This window comes from Acomys russatus, chromosome 11 (genome assembly GCF_903995435.1).
Source record: "Acomys russatus chromosome 11, mAcoRus1.1, whole genome shotgun sequence".
Taxonomy (NCBI): domain Eukaryota; kingdom Metazoa; phylum Chordata; class Mammalia; order Rodentia; family Muridae; genus Acomys; species Acomys russatus.
In genome coordinates, this window is record NC_067147.1 from 41,671,668 (window position 1) to 41,689,994 (window position 18,327).

General features: G+C 40.6%; 1 protein-coding gene and 1 pseudogene across 1 annotated transcript in view; one reads left to right on the plus strand and one right to left on the minus strand.

The window, feature by feature from the left end:
* Ctnna3 (catenin alpha 3) overlaps positions 1 to 18,327 on the plus strand; it is a 1,456,883-nt gene that overhangs the window by 646,277 nt on the left and 792,279 nt on the right. The gene's annotated exons all lie outside the window — the stretch shown is intronic.
* Positions 1,533 to 2,564, minus strand: LOC127195657 (glyceraldehyde-3-phosphate dehydrogenase-like; annotated as a pseudogene).

The following is an 18,327-nucleotide window of genomic DNA, read 5'->3' on the forward strand; positions in this document are numbered from 1 at the left end:
TAGCAGCTTGTATACCACAGGGACCTGGCATGAAGTCACACTGTCCCTGCAGAGGACAAGGTCTTACCTCATAATGAAGAAATCAATGTGGAGTCCTGATCTTACTCTTTTGCTTTTTCCCATGGGAAAACTAGGTGTCATAGGCACTTATGCGAAGCATCCTGTCATGTGGCATGGACTAACTTCGTTTAGATTTGTCGGTATCAGATGCAATTTGGGGCCATCAAATAGAGCTAGTCAAGGCTTTCAAGCACATGACGCGTGTAGTCAATCCAAGATAATGCCTTCCGGAATATGAATATGACTGCTGTGCAAAATGCATTTCTTACGGTAAGAAAACTCATGTTGGTCTTTTCAGACTGACTTCAATTTTTCCTTGGTTTGTCTCCATGGTAGTATTTCTTATTTCTACTGTATGCCAAGGGACAACCTATTTTGTTTGTTTGATATTTGTTCTTAAGTAACTTATCTCACCAGCCTAAAATAAGACCCAAAGATGCTTTCTCCTACCTGTTTTGATGGGAGTGGCAAAGATATGTTAATATCTGTTGGAGATAAATATTTCCAACCATTAGATATTGGTGGTTTGCTCTGAATTTAGCTGATGGTTGAGTGAACTGAGAACTTTAATCATTGTGGAAACTCATCATGTGTCATTCATAGTGGGATATAGGACAATTCTGAGATCAGCAGAAATATAATACTGGTTTTCTTTTATTTTACCATGGAAAGTAACTCAGAAACTACTTAATAAGTATTTATTACCCCTTACAATATAGTCACAACAGATATATTTTATATATTTTAAAAGGCGTAGACCAAAACAATTGATTACATTTCATTCTATACATGTATGGATTATGAAATAGTAAATCTTCATTTGTAGATTATAAATTTTCTACCTGACTGTCTTAGATATTCTGTGACAGTTGTTAAAATTACAAAGCCGGGGTGGTAGGTGACCAGGAACACTACCAATGCCAAGTTTATGAAAGTAATTTCTTCCTATTTGTTTTCAAATTGGTTGTTAGTAAGAAAAAAAATAATGACACAAATTAGGAAACCTGGAAAACCGTGTAAACTATAAAATGGCTGTGACAAAAAGAAAGAGATGTGCAGGGCCTCAGACAAACAAAGAGAACCAATAGTGGGAATCACTAAAATGCCACTGAGAGTGGAAAGCGGGGGCTTTGAACTGAAAGATCCAGCATTTCAATTTAATCTGTTTTTAAATTCAGTTGAACATAATCAAAACCACAATAGAAGCTTTCCTTCAAACTTATGCTTTAACATTTTTTCATTATTTTGTATTTTGTTACATAACTTTTAAACATTTTTTTTTTAGGTGCAGTGAACTTTATTGACGGTATTCAAGAGAGTAGGGCTCCCTGGCCCCTCCCATTATTCTGGGGTCTAGGATGGAGACTGTGTGGGGAGATACTCAGTGTCAGGGGCAGAATTGGAACAGGGACTCCTCAGCAGCCGAGGGCCTCTCTCTCGCTCTCGTGTCCTTGCTGGGGTGGCGGTGGGGTGGGGTCCACGGCTTCTTACTCCTTGGAGGCCATGTAGGCCATGAGGTCCACCACCCTGTTGCTGTAGCCAAATTCATTGTCATACCAGGAAATGAGCTTTACAAAGTTGTCGTTGAGGGAAATGTCAGCCCCAGCATCAAAGGTGGAAGAGTGGAAGTCGCTGTTGAAGTCGCAGGAGACAATCTGGTCCTCAGTGTAGCCCAGGATACCCTTCAGTGGGTCCTCGGATGCCTGCTTTACCACCTTTTTGATGTCGTCATACTTGGCGGGTTTCTCCAGTCGGCATGTCAGATCCACGACGGACACGTTGGGCATGGGAACACGGAAGGCCATGCCAGTGAGCTTCCCGTTGAGCTCTGGGATGACCTTGCCCACAGCCTTGGCAGCACCAGTGGATGCAGGGATGATGTTCTTGGCAGCCCCACGGCCATCACGCCACAGCTTTCCAGAGGGGCCATCCACAGTCTTCTGGGTGGCAGTGATGGCATGGACTGTGGTCATGAGTCCTTCCACAATGCCAAAGTTGTCATGGATGACCTTGGCCAGGGGCGCTAAGCAGTTGGTGGTGCAGGAAGCATTGCTGACAATTTTGAGTGAGTTGTCATACTTCTCCTGGTTCACGCCCATCACAAACATGGGGGCATCGGCAGACGGGGCGGAGATGATGACCCTTTTGGCTCCACCCTTCAAGTGGGCCCCGGCCTTCTCCATGGTAGTGAAGACACCAGTGGACTCCACAACATACTCGGCACCAGCATCGGCCCATTTGATGTGAGCGGGATCTCGCTCCTGGAAGATGGTGATGGCCTTCCCGTTGATGACAAGCTTCCCGTTCTCAGCCTTGACCGTGCCGCAGAGCTTGCCGTGGGTAGAGTCCTACTGGAACATGTAGACCATGTAGTTGAGGTCAATGAAGGGGTCATTGGTGGCAACAATCTCCACTTTGCCAGACGTGAAGGCCATCCTGGTAACCAGGCGCCCAATACGGCCAAATCCGTTTACTTCGACCTTCACCATCGTGTCAAGGGACGAGGCTGGCACTGCACGAAAAGATGCGGCTGTCTCTGGAACAGGGAGGGGCAGAGAGCTTTAAACTTTTATATACATATTTACGGAGGAGATTTAAAGTATATTTTTGACCTATTGCTCAGGCTCAATGTGAACTATTAATGGCATATACCAACCAGACTTTATTTACTTATATTCTTAATTGTCACTCTACACTCATGGCTGACTTTGAAGCAAATCTTAGATATCAAAAGAGTTATGTATATGCCACTCTTAAGGTATGGACTGTTTAAGAATTGCATTGTTTGGGTTGGGAAGTCAGATCACTGGGCAACGTCCTTTCTGCATAGTGTAAAGACTTGTTATGATTCCAAGAATCTGCATAAAAGAAAGATGTAACAGCTCATCTATAGTCCCAGAGTTTAATTGGCAGAGACAGGATGTCCCCCCCAGGTAAGGCTGACGCTAGATTTGGCAAGAGACCCCGCTTTATTAAAGCGAAGAATGATGGAAGAAGATGCTTGATGTTAATCTCTGTCTTGCACATACATGTGTACAAACATGTGAACACCTGTGCAGACACACACACACACACACACAAACTAGACAAGCATATACATGAGAAAAAACAGAAAAACTGCATTTCCATGATGCTGTCATCCTGTTTTAAATGTTGGTAAATTCATTGATGTCTAATCAAATGCAACATATAAACACAGACACAATTATAGATATGAACACATAGTCACTTTGTACATATATGTGTATATATGTACGTACACACACACACACACACACACACACACACACACACACACACACACTCATAAGGGCCATAAGCCATTTCTTCTAATGGACCTAAGTGATCCAACAAACTGAGAACTCGAGCATAGCTTTTGGACTTTTGAGACCCAACTATCTGATACCTTAGATGTGCCTACGTCCTAAAGAAGCAATACAAAATTGAGATGGAATCTACTTCAATCTACTAAAATATGAACAGGACCACACCCTGTACATGTTTTATATACTCCATTTCTGTTATTTTTCATCTGTAGCTCTTATAGATAGCTTTTATAACAAATTCATCCCCTCAATGTTCTTCTTCCAACTTTACTTTGAATTTCTGCCTTCTTCAGTATTGCCTTAGTGCAACAATCAGTTTCTAATCTCGTAACTGAAAGACCTACTTTACATACATAAAGTGAAATATTTACAAAGTCTTGCTTCAAAGGAAACATGATTTTTGATTCGATGCCATAGTTAATTGGTTTCAATTATACACAAAAAGCAAAAGCTGCTGAATCTTATATTTTTACTTTGTTGAGATTATTGTACTTTAGAAAATCTACATGAAAATCCAAAGTGGAGTTCAAGTGACAAATCCTAGGGAAATTATGACTGTTTTAATTAAGTTACCAGGGCACATACATTTTGGGTCAGATTAGCTAGTTTTCAGTCACTCTACAATGTCCTGTAGTGAACTGTTTTATTTCTATTGTTTGCCTTTTGTTGCTTTATTCTGCAAAAGTGCTTAGGAGGTGACTGCTCACTGTATAGCACCATCTACAATTTACAAATGTCGAACACCCACTGCTTTTCGGAGAGCATTGTGTGAAAAACATACATCTGTCTGTAAGGAACTTGCCCCATTTTTCTGCTGGCTTCTGGCAGAAGGGCTCCTTGGACTTAGCTTGGGTTGGTGGTAACTTTTTAGGGAACATGTATAGCAAGTCAGAAGGACAACACAAATTACAGCAAAGAAATTTCATTCCTTTGCAAAAAAGATCCAATGTGCATTGAGTTGGGTGCAGTGAGTTCCCTCGCTTTTGCTTACTCTGGGTTTATGAATGAAATAGCTTAAATTTCTAGTCTTGTCCCAGAAATCTTGTTTCCCCTGGCTTTGCCATCATCAGCCAGCCATCAGTAGGTAGTGAGAGCAAGATACTGTCTTAGAATTGTAAACATATGGTGGGGGGACTTTTCTTTGTCCATGGTACTCATTCATAATTATGCATAGTTAGTGGTTTGTTTTTTTTTTAGTTCTGCCGCTTGCAATAGCATGTTGTCCACCTTCTCTAGAAAATTCATGTAATAATTATGTCATTCAATTCTCTTTATTGATGATTTCATGATTACTAGAGAGGTTATATAGGATTATTTGAATTATTCCAGAAAAACCCAGATGGCCAAAATTAGTTGTAATTAGAATGCACCTTTTTAGTGGGCATTTACTGTTAAATAGTTGTTAATGCAAAGCCTCAGCTCCTTCCTCCATAGGAATATGAGAGAGTTTATTGTAGAACCAAGTACGAATACCCATGGCCTGGCTACATGAATTCAAATGATCACAAATGCCATGTTCCAGCGTGAGGATAGTTCCCTGAGGTTTCTGTAGTTGCCAAAGAAAATAAAGTCATAAGGAAGGAACTTTTGAAATTCACTGGTGGAAAAATCAAACAGATGGGTTTACACCAGGTTAAGAAAAGCTCTGCCGTGTTTTAGAATGGCTCTCTGATGGCATTCTTAGACTTTGGGTCAATGGACTCTGGTGGTCTGCTAATATACTGCAGAAGGTTTCAGGCAAGAGTCATAGGATGCTAGGTCAGATGTGGCCGTGAGCCACAGCCGTTACCGGGGCTGAAGATTGGCTGGCCATATGCAACATTGTCACCAAGAAGAATTTTTAACACAGGTACGATTCTTTTTATTCTGAGAATTTTAGTTCACATAGTTTAGAACCACTTACATATAAAAACACACAGCACAAACAATTAAAAAAAAAGGAATACACACATTGATTACTTTTCGAATTTCAGAATATTTAGCTGATATCATTTCAGACCTCAGCACTTCCTAGTGCCTTTCTCTGACAGAAAACTGGATACAAAGATTTGGGGTCTCACCTCTCCTCACTTAAGCTGAAAGCTTTGCTTCCAGAGATCAGATCACTTATAAAGCTCACAGAAAAGCAGAGTCATTTGTTGCCACATCTACTAACACCTCAAGGAGACAACTAAACTTGACAATCAAGAGGATTTACAACTGAGCGAGAAAAAGCCTGAGCAACTTTGAGAGCCATAGAATTATCTTCACTCACACTGTGACTGGCTTTAAGGTGATGTATTCAAAATGGCTCCCGTGTACTCTTAGTCACCTCCTTTCTTGAGTATGTATGTGCTCACTCTGGTTTTGGCATCTGCCTATAGGATCTATTTGCTCTTCCTGAAGGGGACCTGTACTGCATTTTCAGTATTTAAATCACTTAATCATATCTCTCAATTATCCCACAGCATTAGTTATTTCAAGCTGCTGTGTTCTTAGAGAAAGCTTAATAACTTCATTATATGTATAGGCATGCTTGGCTAATTAAGGCGATGAAAGCCGCAGTTTAACCCCGAATGCCACTGTTTCTAGCTCTAAGGATATGCTTGATTTTTATCATTTTAAAACATTTATAGGGAAAGTATTACTATTGGATTCTACTTCTTGGTTCTTTCAGAAAGAAAGTCCCCCTTCAAAAAGATCCAGGATTGCTGTGAGTTCGAGGCCAGCCTGGTCTACAAAGTGAGTCCAGGACAGTCAAAGCTACACAGAGATACCTTGTCTCGAAAAACCAAATCCAACCAAACAACCAAACAAAAAAGATCCAGACTCAGTATACATATATTATAGTTCTCATCTATCGCTTTATAAACAAAGGCATCCTTGAATGTTTTCCAGAAGAATAATATGATCTGCAATATAGTTAATGAAAATTAAAGCTATATTGGTTTTTCTGGAGGGAAATTTCACCACATAATTAATTTCAAAAAAATCACTGTTTATTTCTCCAGTTTATTGGAAAACAAGAAACTGATTTGCCATAACAAAGCTAAAAGAACACATTGCATTTTGACATTCTGCTGTTTTAAGGATCCAGATTCCCAAAGCAAATTTATGAGTTTTCTGAGTTATCTTTTCAGCTACAGCTTGCTTATACTTAAGGACTTCCTGATAGATTGTTCTTACCTTCCAATTCAGACATGAAAGAACCATGGTTATTTCTGTTTGAAAAGTGAATGTCTTAAAATTATAATTAAGTTTAAGATTTCAGTTATGATTTTCTAGTTTAAAAACTTCTAACTGGGTTTATTTACATGTGTGTGGCGGCTGGGTATATGCCTTCACAGCTGCATAGGTCAGAGGGTATTTTTCAGGACTCAGTTCTCTCCTTTGCCCACTGAGCTGGTAAAGGCTGGAACTGATTTATAATAGTCACTATATTCAATTTTGAATTTTAAAAACAGAGGAGCCAAGGGACTTGAATTTGGTCAGATGTTTGCCAAATGCAAAACAGGCAGAAAAATCCAAGGCTGTGGGTGTAATTTATAACTTCTCCTTGTCTTGGCTAGGGATCACTTCATTAGAGACATTTGGATAGTTAAGTACCTGGTATTTCTAATCCAGAGGCTACACAGGAGGGGAAGACTTTTAATAAAATTCACTGGTAGCTTGTATCTGTGCTGTAGACAAACTGTATATTTGAGTATCATAGTGTGATTTTTATTCCCTCTCTCCCTCCTACCCCCTTTCTTCCTTCCCTCTGATTTTTCTATGATATACACAGCAAGTAAACTATTAAAGGTTTTTGAAAACATAGAAACAGCTCTGTGCATCTATAGGGGAGTTGTATTTTTTTTTTTTTTTAGGAGAAAATACATTGACTGATGATTCTCACAGCAAAGACAAAGTTTGACTTGCTTCAAAATATGATTTTAAATGATGAATGTTGTGATCAAAATACCCTTTTGAATCCTGTCTTAGATGTTCACGGAAAAGTTTGGCTTCCTTGGAGCTAGGGCTTCCATAGTGAGAGGTATTTTATTAGAACTACCAGACACATTTATCATAAAGTTAAACAGACTCAGACTGACTTCTGAAGAAGCTCTCACTACTGCATTTCTTTTTATTTCGTCCTTCCTTCTGTGGGTTTCAAACTATATGCTTCATCTTAGTGTGAGATATTAAGATGTATTGTTTCCATGGGGATAGCATCATCTCAGATTATGTAACCAAGAAATCAAAGCTCAATCAAAAGTATTGATTACACTAGGATAAGTAACTGCCTGCCCCTGGGATTTTGACAATAATAATTTCACTCCCTGGGCATTAGAACAAATACGGTTCTGCCTGTAAGCCTGCACCTTGGGGTAGAGAGACCACTTTCACAGCTAAGGTGGGTGTGCTCTGAAGTTCATGCCTCTACTCCCTCACAGGCAGTCATTTTCATCTGCATCACGACCCTCGCTTTCAATCCAAAATAATTCTTACAGAACACTTGTAGTATCCAGCTTCTTCCATTGTAGAAAGAAAGGAATCTGAAGCCTTCCCTTGGGCCTTCTGTCAGTTACATCTCTGATCTCCTCTTCTCGGAGTGTTTAATCTATTTGTGTCCCCAGCCCCAGGTCCTTATGTCCCATCCACTATTCAATCCACTTCTAGTCTGTTTTTCCCCCATTGCACTCCTGAACTTCCTTGTCAAAGATCTCTCACTGCAAATCTAACAACCAACTTAACAACCAACATTTGGTCTACCCTTACACTTATCTGTCTGGTGTTCGCTGCTCCCTGCTTCTTTGTTTTGAGCTGCCATTCCCTTTGATGTCTAAGATACCCTCACTCCTGCAACAAAGGCTCAGGGAACACCGAGGAAGCAGGGAGTGGAAAGATTGTAAGAGCCGGAGGATCAGGGAGTTGCCTGTGAGATTGTGTCTCCTAGTGATGTCAGAAGCTACACTATACAGTCTTACCGACAGGACTGCCTAAAACCTGAGCTAAGCAAGGACAACAACAATAAACATGTCACAGTGGACTAGGGGGAAGGCCTTGAAGCCTCAAGCCTACACAAGGAGCCACAGGCAACTAAAGAGGGTCAAGAGTGGGAGACCTGGTCTTCTCCAGGGAAGAGCACAGCAACTGGTTATCCAGAGCCCGATGATCAATCCTGAAACATCCAAAAGGGAGCCTCTTATGGATGAGGTTGGAGATAGGAAAGGGAAGGTAGGAATGACATAATTATATTAGCATTTTAGGAATAAATGAAAAAAAATAATAAAATAAACTTTAGAAAAAATGATTCCGTGATTTCCTTCTCATCACTATTATTTTCTAGTGGATTCCAAAAACTTCTTTTCGTTTGCCTCTGTATCTCTCTCTTCCTCTCCTTCTCTTGTGTTATCTCTAAAACCTTTCATAGTTAATCCTCTTAGCTGCATCACTTCATTATGTGTCTCTAACGCTGAATGCCATTTGAATGTTCTCTAGCTCCTTTCTCTTCCGGTTTAGCTCCAAGTTCCAGATTCATTCACACATCGATCTACGGAAATCCCACTTAAGTGCCTCCAGGCTATTTTCAGGCACATGTGTTCAAAAGGGACATTCTGGTTTCCAAGCCAGTACTCAGAGCTGCGGTTGTCCCCCTGGCCTCCCTGTGTCTGTAAGTGACACCATCATGTGGTCCGTTTGTGCACATTTCAAACACAAACCCAGTCTTCAATTCCCCCACTTCAGTCATTCATACTCGTGTCTTTTTGTTTGTTTGTTTGTTTGTTTTGTTTTGTTTTATTTCCGAGACAGGGTTTCTCTGTGTAGCCCTGGCTGTCCTGGACTCACTTTGTAGACCAGGCTGGCCTCAAACTCAACAGTGATCCGCCCGCCTCTGCCTCCCGAGTGCTGGGATTAAAGGCGTGCGCCACCACGCCTGGCCTTTATACTCATGTCTTAACAGTCACAAAATATGAGAATTCTATCCTAAAATTTATCTTTTACCCCAAATACTTCTGGTGTTTTTTGTTTTTTGTTTTTTTTGTTTTTTTTTTCTGCTATATTTGCTATGTCTGAGAAGCTATCCATTTAGAAATTACAATAAACTTTAAAAAATATTTTAAGAACAGATATTATCATTTCGGATCAGTTTTAAGTCCAAAAGCCTGAGTTGGATGTTCAAAACCTGCACAAGAGAATACTTTTTCAATATATAATGTGCATGACTATGTTCATGGTGGTCATAGGGCCACTCATAGGTTCTGAACCTTTTTTCTAATTCCATCCATGAGCGACAAGTTCTCCAGTAAGAGAACATCTTAGAGCTCTTAGGTTGCCATTTCCCAGACTTTTCTCCCAGTGGTTTGCCCCAGCAGCCTCATCCCTGACACTTTGTCTGTAAAACACTGCCTTATCTCTTATATTTTTAGTTGTGAGCCTAGCCTTTAAAAAAGTTAATTTATTATAATTTATTCAGATTACATCCCAATTGTTATCCCCTTACTTGTATCTTCCCATTCCCACCCTCCCTCTCTCTTCCACCCTATTCCCTTGCCCTAGACCTCTGACAGAGGGGACCTCTTCCCCCACCATATGACCGTAGCCTATCATCCTGATAGCCTGCTTCCCTTTTCCCTCTGTATGCTGCCCTGTACACAGTTTTTGTATTCTCCAAAAACTCATTATATTATCTAATTTTTAAATTAACGTTTTTACTCTCTCTATTTCATTGAAAATATTCTCCACAATTATGTGGAGAGCAGGGACTGACTCTGACATGAGCTCTGGTGCCCCATATTTGACCACTTCCTCTTGGTGGGGAGGCCTGGTGGCACTCAAAGAAAGAATAAGCAGGCTACCAAGATGAGACTTGATAGCCTATGATCATATAGTGGGGAGGAGATCCTCCTCAGTCATAGACCTAGGGGAGGGGAATAGGGTGAAAGCAGGAGGGAGGGAGGAATGGGAGGATACAAGTGATGGGATAACAGTTGGGTTGTAATCTGTATAAATTAATAAAATAAAATAAAAAAATGTTATTCTGGAAAAAATATTTATTTAAAAATCCTCTTGAAGGATGGGCATGGTGGTGCACGCCTTTAATCCCAGCACTCAGGAGGCAGAGGCAGGTGGATCACTATGAGTTCAAGGCCAGCCTGGTCTACAGAGTGAGTCCAGGACAGCCAAGGCTACACAGAGAAACTCTGTCTCAAAACAAACATACAACAACAACAACAAAAAAAACCCTAAAAATCCTCTTGACTTGTTCCTACTTTTGGTTTATGGAAAAATATTTAGAGGCTAAGTGGATATGGTGGTAATCAAAACAAAACAGAGAGCCATTGCTTTTTTCTTCTCACCTTTGGGAAACCTGGCATGGTCATTCCTGTATGGTTTTGAGCGGGAGCATGTTACAAATGATGAAGTGAAGAAAGCTCTATTATCCAGTTGGAAAAAATAGATTGGATTACCAGTCACTGGTGTGACCTGTTAATTTTCTTAAGGAAACACAAGCTTCTTATAGTATTAACTGCAATGCCACAGTATATTGCAAAAAATACCTTGCCCAAATTATTTCCTTTTTTAAACCTTCTATTGTCCTCTTTTCACCAGGGGTTTATTGTATTTTTCCTCCTTTTTGTGATTTTAAAGTTAATGTTGAATGCACAAGAGGGCTAAAATTCAACCTTTTCTTGGTGCAGAACCTTGCCACCCAGCTGTGGTAGTTTTATTCTAAGAACAGTTACCTGGGGAGGTGATTTACTGGCAAGAACAAAATCAGTGTATCCTGCCATCTCCCCTGATGTTTTCCTAGCAGACACATCACAACACAGTATATGGGATTCAGAGGGGGCTTGACTCCCAGATCTGGACTTTTGCTGACTGAGCACTTGAACAAGGGTCACTGAAATCTGTGTCTGTAGTAAGAACAGTTGCATACTAAGTTATAAATAGCGTGTTACTTAATGGTTAGTAGGTACAGGGTATTACATGTAATGCTTGGTGTGTAATGCAGTCCACGTTAACAGTACATTGTTTCATAAGCCAACTCATTAAACTACATAAAATAGCACCAACACCTTAAAAGTCCTGCTGTTTGAAAGCTGGTGTACCTTACATTCAAAGGTGGCTGTTTATTTCTGAGTCCATGCCTGTTACAGAAATATATTCTTTGCTGCAAATGACTTTGGCTTTTCTGCTTTCTATTTCCACGCGGTGAGGGATGTCTTTTGACCCTCTGTGAAACAATAGTCATATCTTTCCAGTGAGTAAATGGCTTGACTTCGGATGACGCATTATTGCTTCAGGAGCTTGGGTGCCCTTTCGTATGTCATATGGAGTGCTGTCAAATTCTGTAATAACCTGGGAAAATGAATTCACCCTCAAACCAATCTTTCTTGATTTTTTGCTCCTTTGAGAGGGAGTGATTGCAAATAGTTTGTGGCCCTTCTTGCCCTTTCTTTTCCCCATCATATGTCCTTACGTAGCTACTCACAGCCAACCCTTCTGATACCCACAGGGTGTAGGATGGCTGTCTCAGTGTGTCATTGAGTTCTATTATCTGAGTCTTTCTTCTCTCTCACACTTTCATTTCTTGTCCTTCTGTATTAATTATTCTGCCATGTAGCAGATTGCCCACTAATTATTGGCATCTAATAATAACAGGTATTATCTCCTTATTTCTCTGACGATGGACTTTTGGAGCGCCGTTTATGATGCTGCATTTAATGTACTTTGCAGGATTCGCCATGCAAGGGCTTGACTGGATCTGGAAGATATACCTTCAAAGCAGCTCTCAGGGTTTGTGGAAAGCCTCAGTTTTTGGTTTCTTGCATGTTTCCTTAGGATTCTTGAAGCTTCCATTTGATAGGGGTAGTTCTTCTCAGAGACCTTGTCATGGACATCAAACGTTGTTGCCTCTTTGGCATTCTTCACAATGGGAATAAGGCCACACTCAGTGTTCCCTTTTGCTGAGTTTCCTTAAATTGACTATTTTTAAATCTCCGTTCGTGAGTTCACCTATCCTGGTTACCACGTGATCCCATTCTGGTGCTGAATTTGGACCACGAGGTAAGGTTAGGGATCCCTGAAATTGCTCCGGGTCGTCATGTGTAGCATTGTGTGGGCATTTAGGGTTATATAGTTATTCTAGTCTCTGTAATTGGACTCTGCTTGTTACTGCCATTCTAGAATTTCAAAACCTAAGTCCAATGTTTCCTCAAAAGAAAAATTTAACATTTTGTAATAGAATTTATATAAAAGTTCTATAAAATACCCAGATATATGTAAAACTGAAAATTCTGCACGTTTTCCACTGCGTCTGCTTTAACGTTTTGTTTGCATTTACTACTAAATACGCTTTAAAAATGACTTCTCGACTTACAATTTATTTAACTTAATTAGTTTAAAATGCATTTGGGGGGGCGTGGGAGAGAATGATCAGCTGTTAAGAATAAAGACTGATTTTCCAAAGGACCCTGGCTCACTTCCCAGCACCTGCATAGAGGCTAACAACCATCTGTAACTTCGGTTCAAAGGAGATCTAATGCCCTTACTTATCACAGCAACCATAATGAAACTAGAACACTTTGTAAGCCATTTCCCTCATTTATCAACTCAGGATTTTTTATTTTGTTTTGTTTTGTTTTTTGTTTTTTTTTTCATTTTTGTAAACCATAGAGAGTAAAGCACAGAAGCGAAGGATAGAATCTATAATCCTTACAAACTGGAACCTTACTCTGTTGTTTTTAGTTAGTTGTTCTCAAACCTATCCATGTGTTAGAACTACCAAGAGTGGTTAAGATAAACACTTGATTTCAGATGGAACCCTGATTCTGATGGAGCTGGTCAAGGAGGCTGGGTGTTGCCTACATGTTTTAGAACTAAAAAGAACCTCCAGGTTCTGTAATCTTATTTTACCTCCTGCTATAGTTACTAAGTCAACTAGACAAAGTTAAAATGGTTCTAAAATCATTATTTCAATTTTGTCTTTCCATACTTTTTGATCTTTGGTGTTTTATTTCTACTTATAATAAATTGTTTCATTTTTTTTCAATATACATTTGGTGCATTTATTTTGAAGCTTTTTAAAATTTTTGTCAAATATTTTATTTATTACATTCTTAAAAGATGATTTAATTGAAGTAGAATTATATCACTTTCCTACCTATAGCCATTCCTAGGAGTTATTCCTAGATAACTCTTCCCCTGTGCCCTCTACACACAACATAGATACATATATATATGCCACTATAATAATTACTGAACCTCCAATTTTTAACTTGAAACTCAAACTTTCTTTTGTGTTAAGGAGGTAATGTAGACTATGTTTTAAGGCAATAAGGGAGGGACAAACAAATGTTAAAACTTTTATTTCCAGGTAGACAGTTCCTCCTGTAGATCAGATGACATCACACTGTCTTGGTGGAAGTACGCTGGCATCCTGCATGCTCTGTAAGAACCACCCATGCCTTGTGTCATTGGCACACTGGACCGTGTATTGGCAATGATGCACTTAGCAGATGGGGCCGAGTGCAGGCAGTGAAGTGTGCAAGCTCTCTCTTTGAATTGATTAATGGTTTTGATGGCAGAAATTCAAGGCTGAAGCGTTGGGATGCCTGTCTTTGCGTTGTAACCAGTGTCTGCAATTAAAGCTCTAGGGCCATTCTTTTTTCACTCTAACTCAAGCTTAATTAATTTTAAATTAAAACAAATAGTTTCCATGACCACATGAGGTACATTTGGGGGTTTGGCTGATGAGGATTACCATAATGAAGTTTCCACCCCTTCATTATCCTCCACAAAAGACACCCAGGAAGATGATTTAAAATGCCATCCAAAGTGGCATGTTGCTGCTAAATATTTTGATATACACATGGCATTTTCATATCCGTGTCCTATGTAGAGAATCTGTAGGTGTCTTCATGGAGGATGCCAGTGGCCTAATGTAGCATAGAGTTCCTGTGGGTATTTGGCATTGCTCTCTGACCCAAGGAGGCTGCTCGCCAGGGACCTGAGAGTTATTTCAGGCTAGTTCCTAGTCTAAAATAAAGATACATTCTGAAATGAGGTTTGAGAATGAAACTTTTAAATCACAACTTGCCTGGTTATCCTTGTCCAAACCTGCCTTATTGTTTAATGCTGAGTTCTGAAGCAACCAAGATCAGGAGTTTACTTTCCATGTGAGTGATTTGGTTTATTCTGTTATATTGTCACAGATTTCTCTTTTGATCTTACTAGGGATCTTATAAGTAGGTGACATTTCTTTGGCAAAAGGGAATTGATAATCAGTGTTCTCACCCTTCCTAGGAGAAAAACTGCAAAGCCCTGAGAACGAGGACAGCATGTTAGATGGCAAGCAGCCAAAAATCTAGTTGTTTTAATATACTTCTGGGTCCAGAGGTTCTCTGGGGGGGGGGGGGGGAGGAGACGGGAGAGAGGAGAGCGAGAGGGAGAGAAGAAGAGTGAGGGAGTGAGCATTTTACATGAGCCTTTACTTGTCAACTACAGCTGACATTTTGCTAAGTTGGTGTGGTGGGTAAGAATAAACAGCACACAAGGTATTTGGCTTCATCATGACATAGGATATAGGCCCATCAGCTTTTGCCTATAGAAATTGTGTATAGTCTCTGCAGACTCAACAGGTTGCTACATAGATTTTTGTTTACTTGACTTCTCTGTGTTGGAGGACCATGTAAAAGATGGCTTGAATTCATGTGTGGATTCAGATCTATGGGTTTGAGTAACAGTGGAACCCAGCTTCAATAAGCTTCCTCTTGTTTTGTCCCTGTAGTGGTTACATTCTCTTAGAGACCCTAGAAGCAGAAATACACATCTAGGCCAAAATTGGGAATTATAATGAATGAGAAAATGTCTACCAGGAGGTAGCCTAGAACATCTCCTGAAAGTGTCTAATGGGCCAGTGGAGAATGGAGAGAGAGTAGCAGATGGAGCTCTGCCTGTGTAACTAAACACCTGCCGTAGCCAGCCTGCTGACACTTAAGAGAAGTCTCTTAGAGCCTTATTCTTCTCTGTGCTTAAAAAAAAAATTATTTTGTGTGTGTGAGTACCTGCAGATGCCAGGAAAAGGTGTTGTTCTCCTTGGAAATGGAGCCACAGGCCTTTGTGAGCCACCATGTAGGTGCTGGGAAACCAAACCTGGACCCTCTACAAGTGCAGACAATGCTCTTAAACAACTGAGCTATTGCTCCATTGTAGAACAGTACTTCTCAACCTGTGGGTCACAACCCCTTTGGGGAGGTCACATATTAGATATCCTGCATAACAGATATTTACATTACAATTCATAACAGTAGCAAAATTACAGTTATGATGTCGCAAAAAATAATTATATGATGGGGGTCACCACCGCACAGAGAATAGTATTAAAGGGTCGCAGCATTAGGAAGGTTGAGACCCACTGCACTAGGGCCTCTACCTCCTTTCTGTCATCACAGAGTCAGAAGACAGAGCTTTTATCAGGACCATAAGTCCATGTAGAGATTTTACTAAATTCTGATTTCACCTTTTAGGAAAACCACTGTCAGTGAGTATGCTGCTGTGATTAAGACAAACTCTGTTTTGTTTATGCCTTAATGTAAGATTATGGATAAAGTAACTAATGCTAATCTAACGAAAGCAGTGGAGAGAACATTAGTGCTCCTCACACTGCACAGCTAATATTTTCTAAATGTAGCCCATTAGCTCTGTTATTTACGTCATTGCCAAATTCTGTCTCACACCTCTTTTTCAGACCCGCTTCTGAAAGCCCCAGGCCATCGAAGTCCTTGAGCATAGTTATCAATTCCGACATCGTTATCTTTGTTCAGGGGAGAAGAGATTAGGTCATGTTTGAGTAAAACACCCTGTAATATCAATAGCTAAACACAGACAAGCCGAGATTTTGCCCAGGCAAATCCTTCTGAGTGTTCAGACTCCGTCAAGCGGTGACTTGAAAGATGATGTGTACTTTTGTGATGTTGACATCATGGAACAGGGACATGGCTTCTAGTTCTCCACAGCAGGACACACACACACACACACACACACACACACACACACACACACACACACACACACGTGGGGAGGGGGCAGGAGACCCACAGGGAGAGCACACACATACAGAGATAGAGATAGAGAAAAAGAGAAGATACACAGAGAGAGACAGAGAAGGAAGAGAGGAGAAGGAAGAAGAAGAAAAGGAAAAGAGGAAAAGGGGGAGGGAAAAGAGGAGGAAGAGAAGAGGAAGGGGAAGGGAAGAAGGAAGGTGATGAGGATCTATTACTTATTAGATAATAGTCAAGAGCCAACTGCAGAAAGTGGGCCTAGGATGGGACCAAGGGAAGAAAACCTACTAAGCACAAAACATCATCCCCGATGCACTATCACTTCACTCTCTCCATTTCCCTTTCCTGAATTTCATCACCTCAACATCCGTTGCTTACATACATCCTCCATTCTGGCTCCTTGGCTCCAGTCTATGACTGGAGACTGGTACATTGTCTGAGTCACCCTTTGGCAACCCTGCCCTTCTCACAAAGTTCGTGCTGCCACAACTTTTACACCCCTATACCCATTGCTTATTAAAAACCCCGAATTCCTCAGGATGTGCTACGAGAGACCTCATACATCTTTACTCCAGGCTCCATTGCTAAGCTTATCAATGCCAATCTCCAGCAGGAGTACCAGGCTTGACTAGTTCATCTCCAAGCTGAAATTCCCCTGAACATGCTTTGTGTAGGTTCCGCTAGACAAGGCTATATAGTATAGTGTCCGTCCTGCTTCTGTGTCTCTTTAAAGTGTCCCCAGTAGATAATCCCAAAGTGATTGTTCTCTATGCTGCCCTGCCATTCAGGATAAGAACAGTATATACCCCTGCATACCCCACAGACTGAGGGAAGGTAATAAGCAAAGGCTAGTGTATGGGAAGATATGCTGAAAAGAATGACCGCGTGTGTGACTGACTGGGAAATCTCTACTTAGCTTTATATAACTAGTAACCTCTCATCTTTCTCATGGAGTTATGTTAATGATAACATGATACTTACACTTTTATTTGTAGTACAAGTTGACAGTGTGAGAGACCTGTGCCTCAGAAATCTTAAGATGAGTGTTGGGACTCCTAAAGATAGCATCTTTGCTTATTATTTTAAAATGAGAAAATCCTACAGTCTCTTTACTGCTGACTCAATAAAGTTCATGGTCCAAGACCATGGATGTTGTGGTTGTATTCTGCCTTACGTCAGTCTGCTATTGCCATGGTTAGGAAGAGTCTGCACAGTATCGATTACAAGGCTTAGAGCCAGTCAGCACAGGGTTCAAATTCTAGAATCTGACATTTTCACTTGAGGGTTTTGCTGACTAGGCTTCTATGAGTAAATTTCTGTGAAATGGGCATAGACTATTCCTCCATCATAGAACTGTTGAGATGACAGAATGGTATACCATCTCCAAGACCTTAGCTCTATTTTTAATGAAGAATTATCACTCAAAATACATGCGCTTCTATCACTGACACCAATGGCAGGCCTCAGAAGAAAATGCAGCTGCCATATATTGCATTCAACATCAGTATTTTTTTTTCTGCTCTTCTTCTTCTTGAAGTTCCCCCTCCCCTTATCCCCCCTGGAGAAGTCATGGAAGTCCTAGAAGTTGATTCACAGGATAGGGCTCAGTGTAGGATTTTGGCTGTGGGTTTCCCACTAAGTCTCTTATCAGGCCACTGCTTTTGTGGTAGTGGAGCAGTACACCAGGATAAAGTCAGGGACAGCCTGGGCTATGAGAGAGGATTAACTACAGGAGGAGGAGGTAGAGGTGTGACAGCCTTGGCTAGAGTTGCTCCTTAGGTCAGGTAAAACTTTATTGTGTCTGCACAGACAGGACAGCTCTACATAGCATCCCACATTGATGGTAAGAAAATGAAGAAAATGGAAGGCCCCTGATTCCTACCTGGTCTTGTTCTGCTCTGCTCCCTACCAGAGTG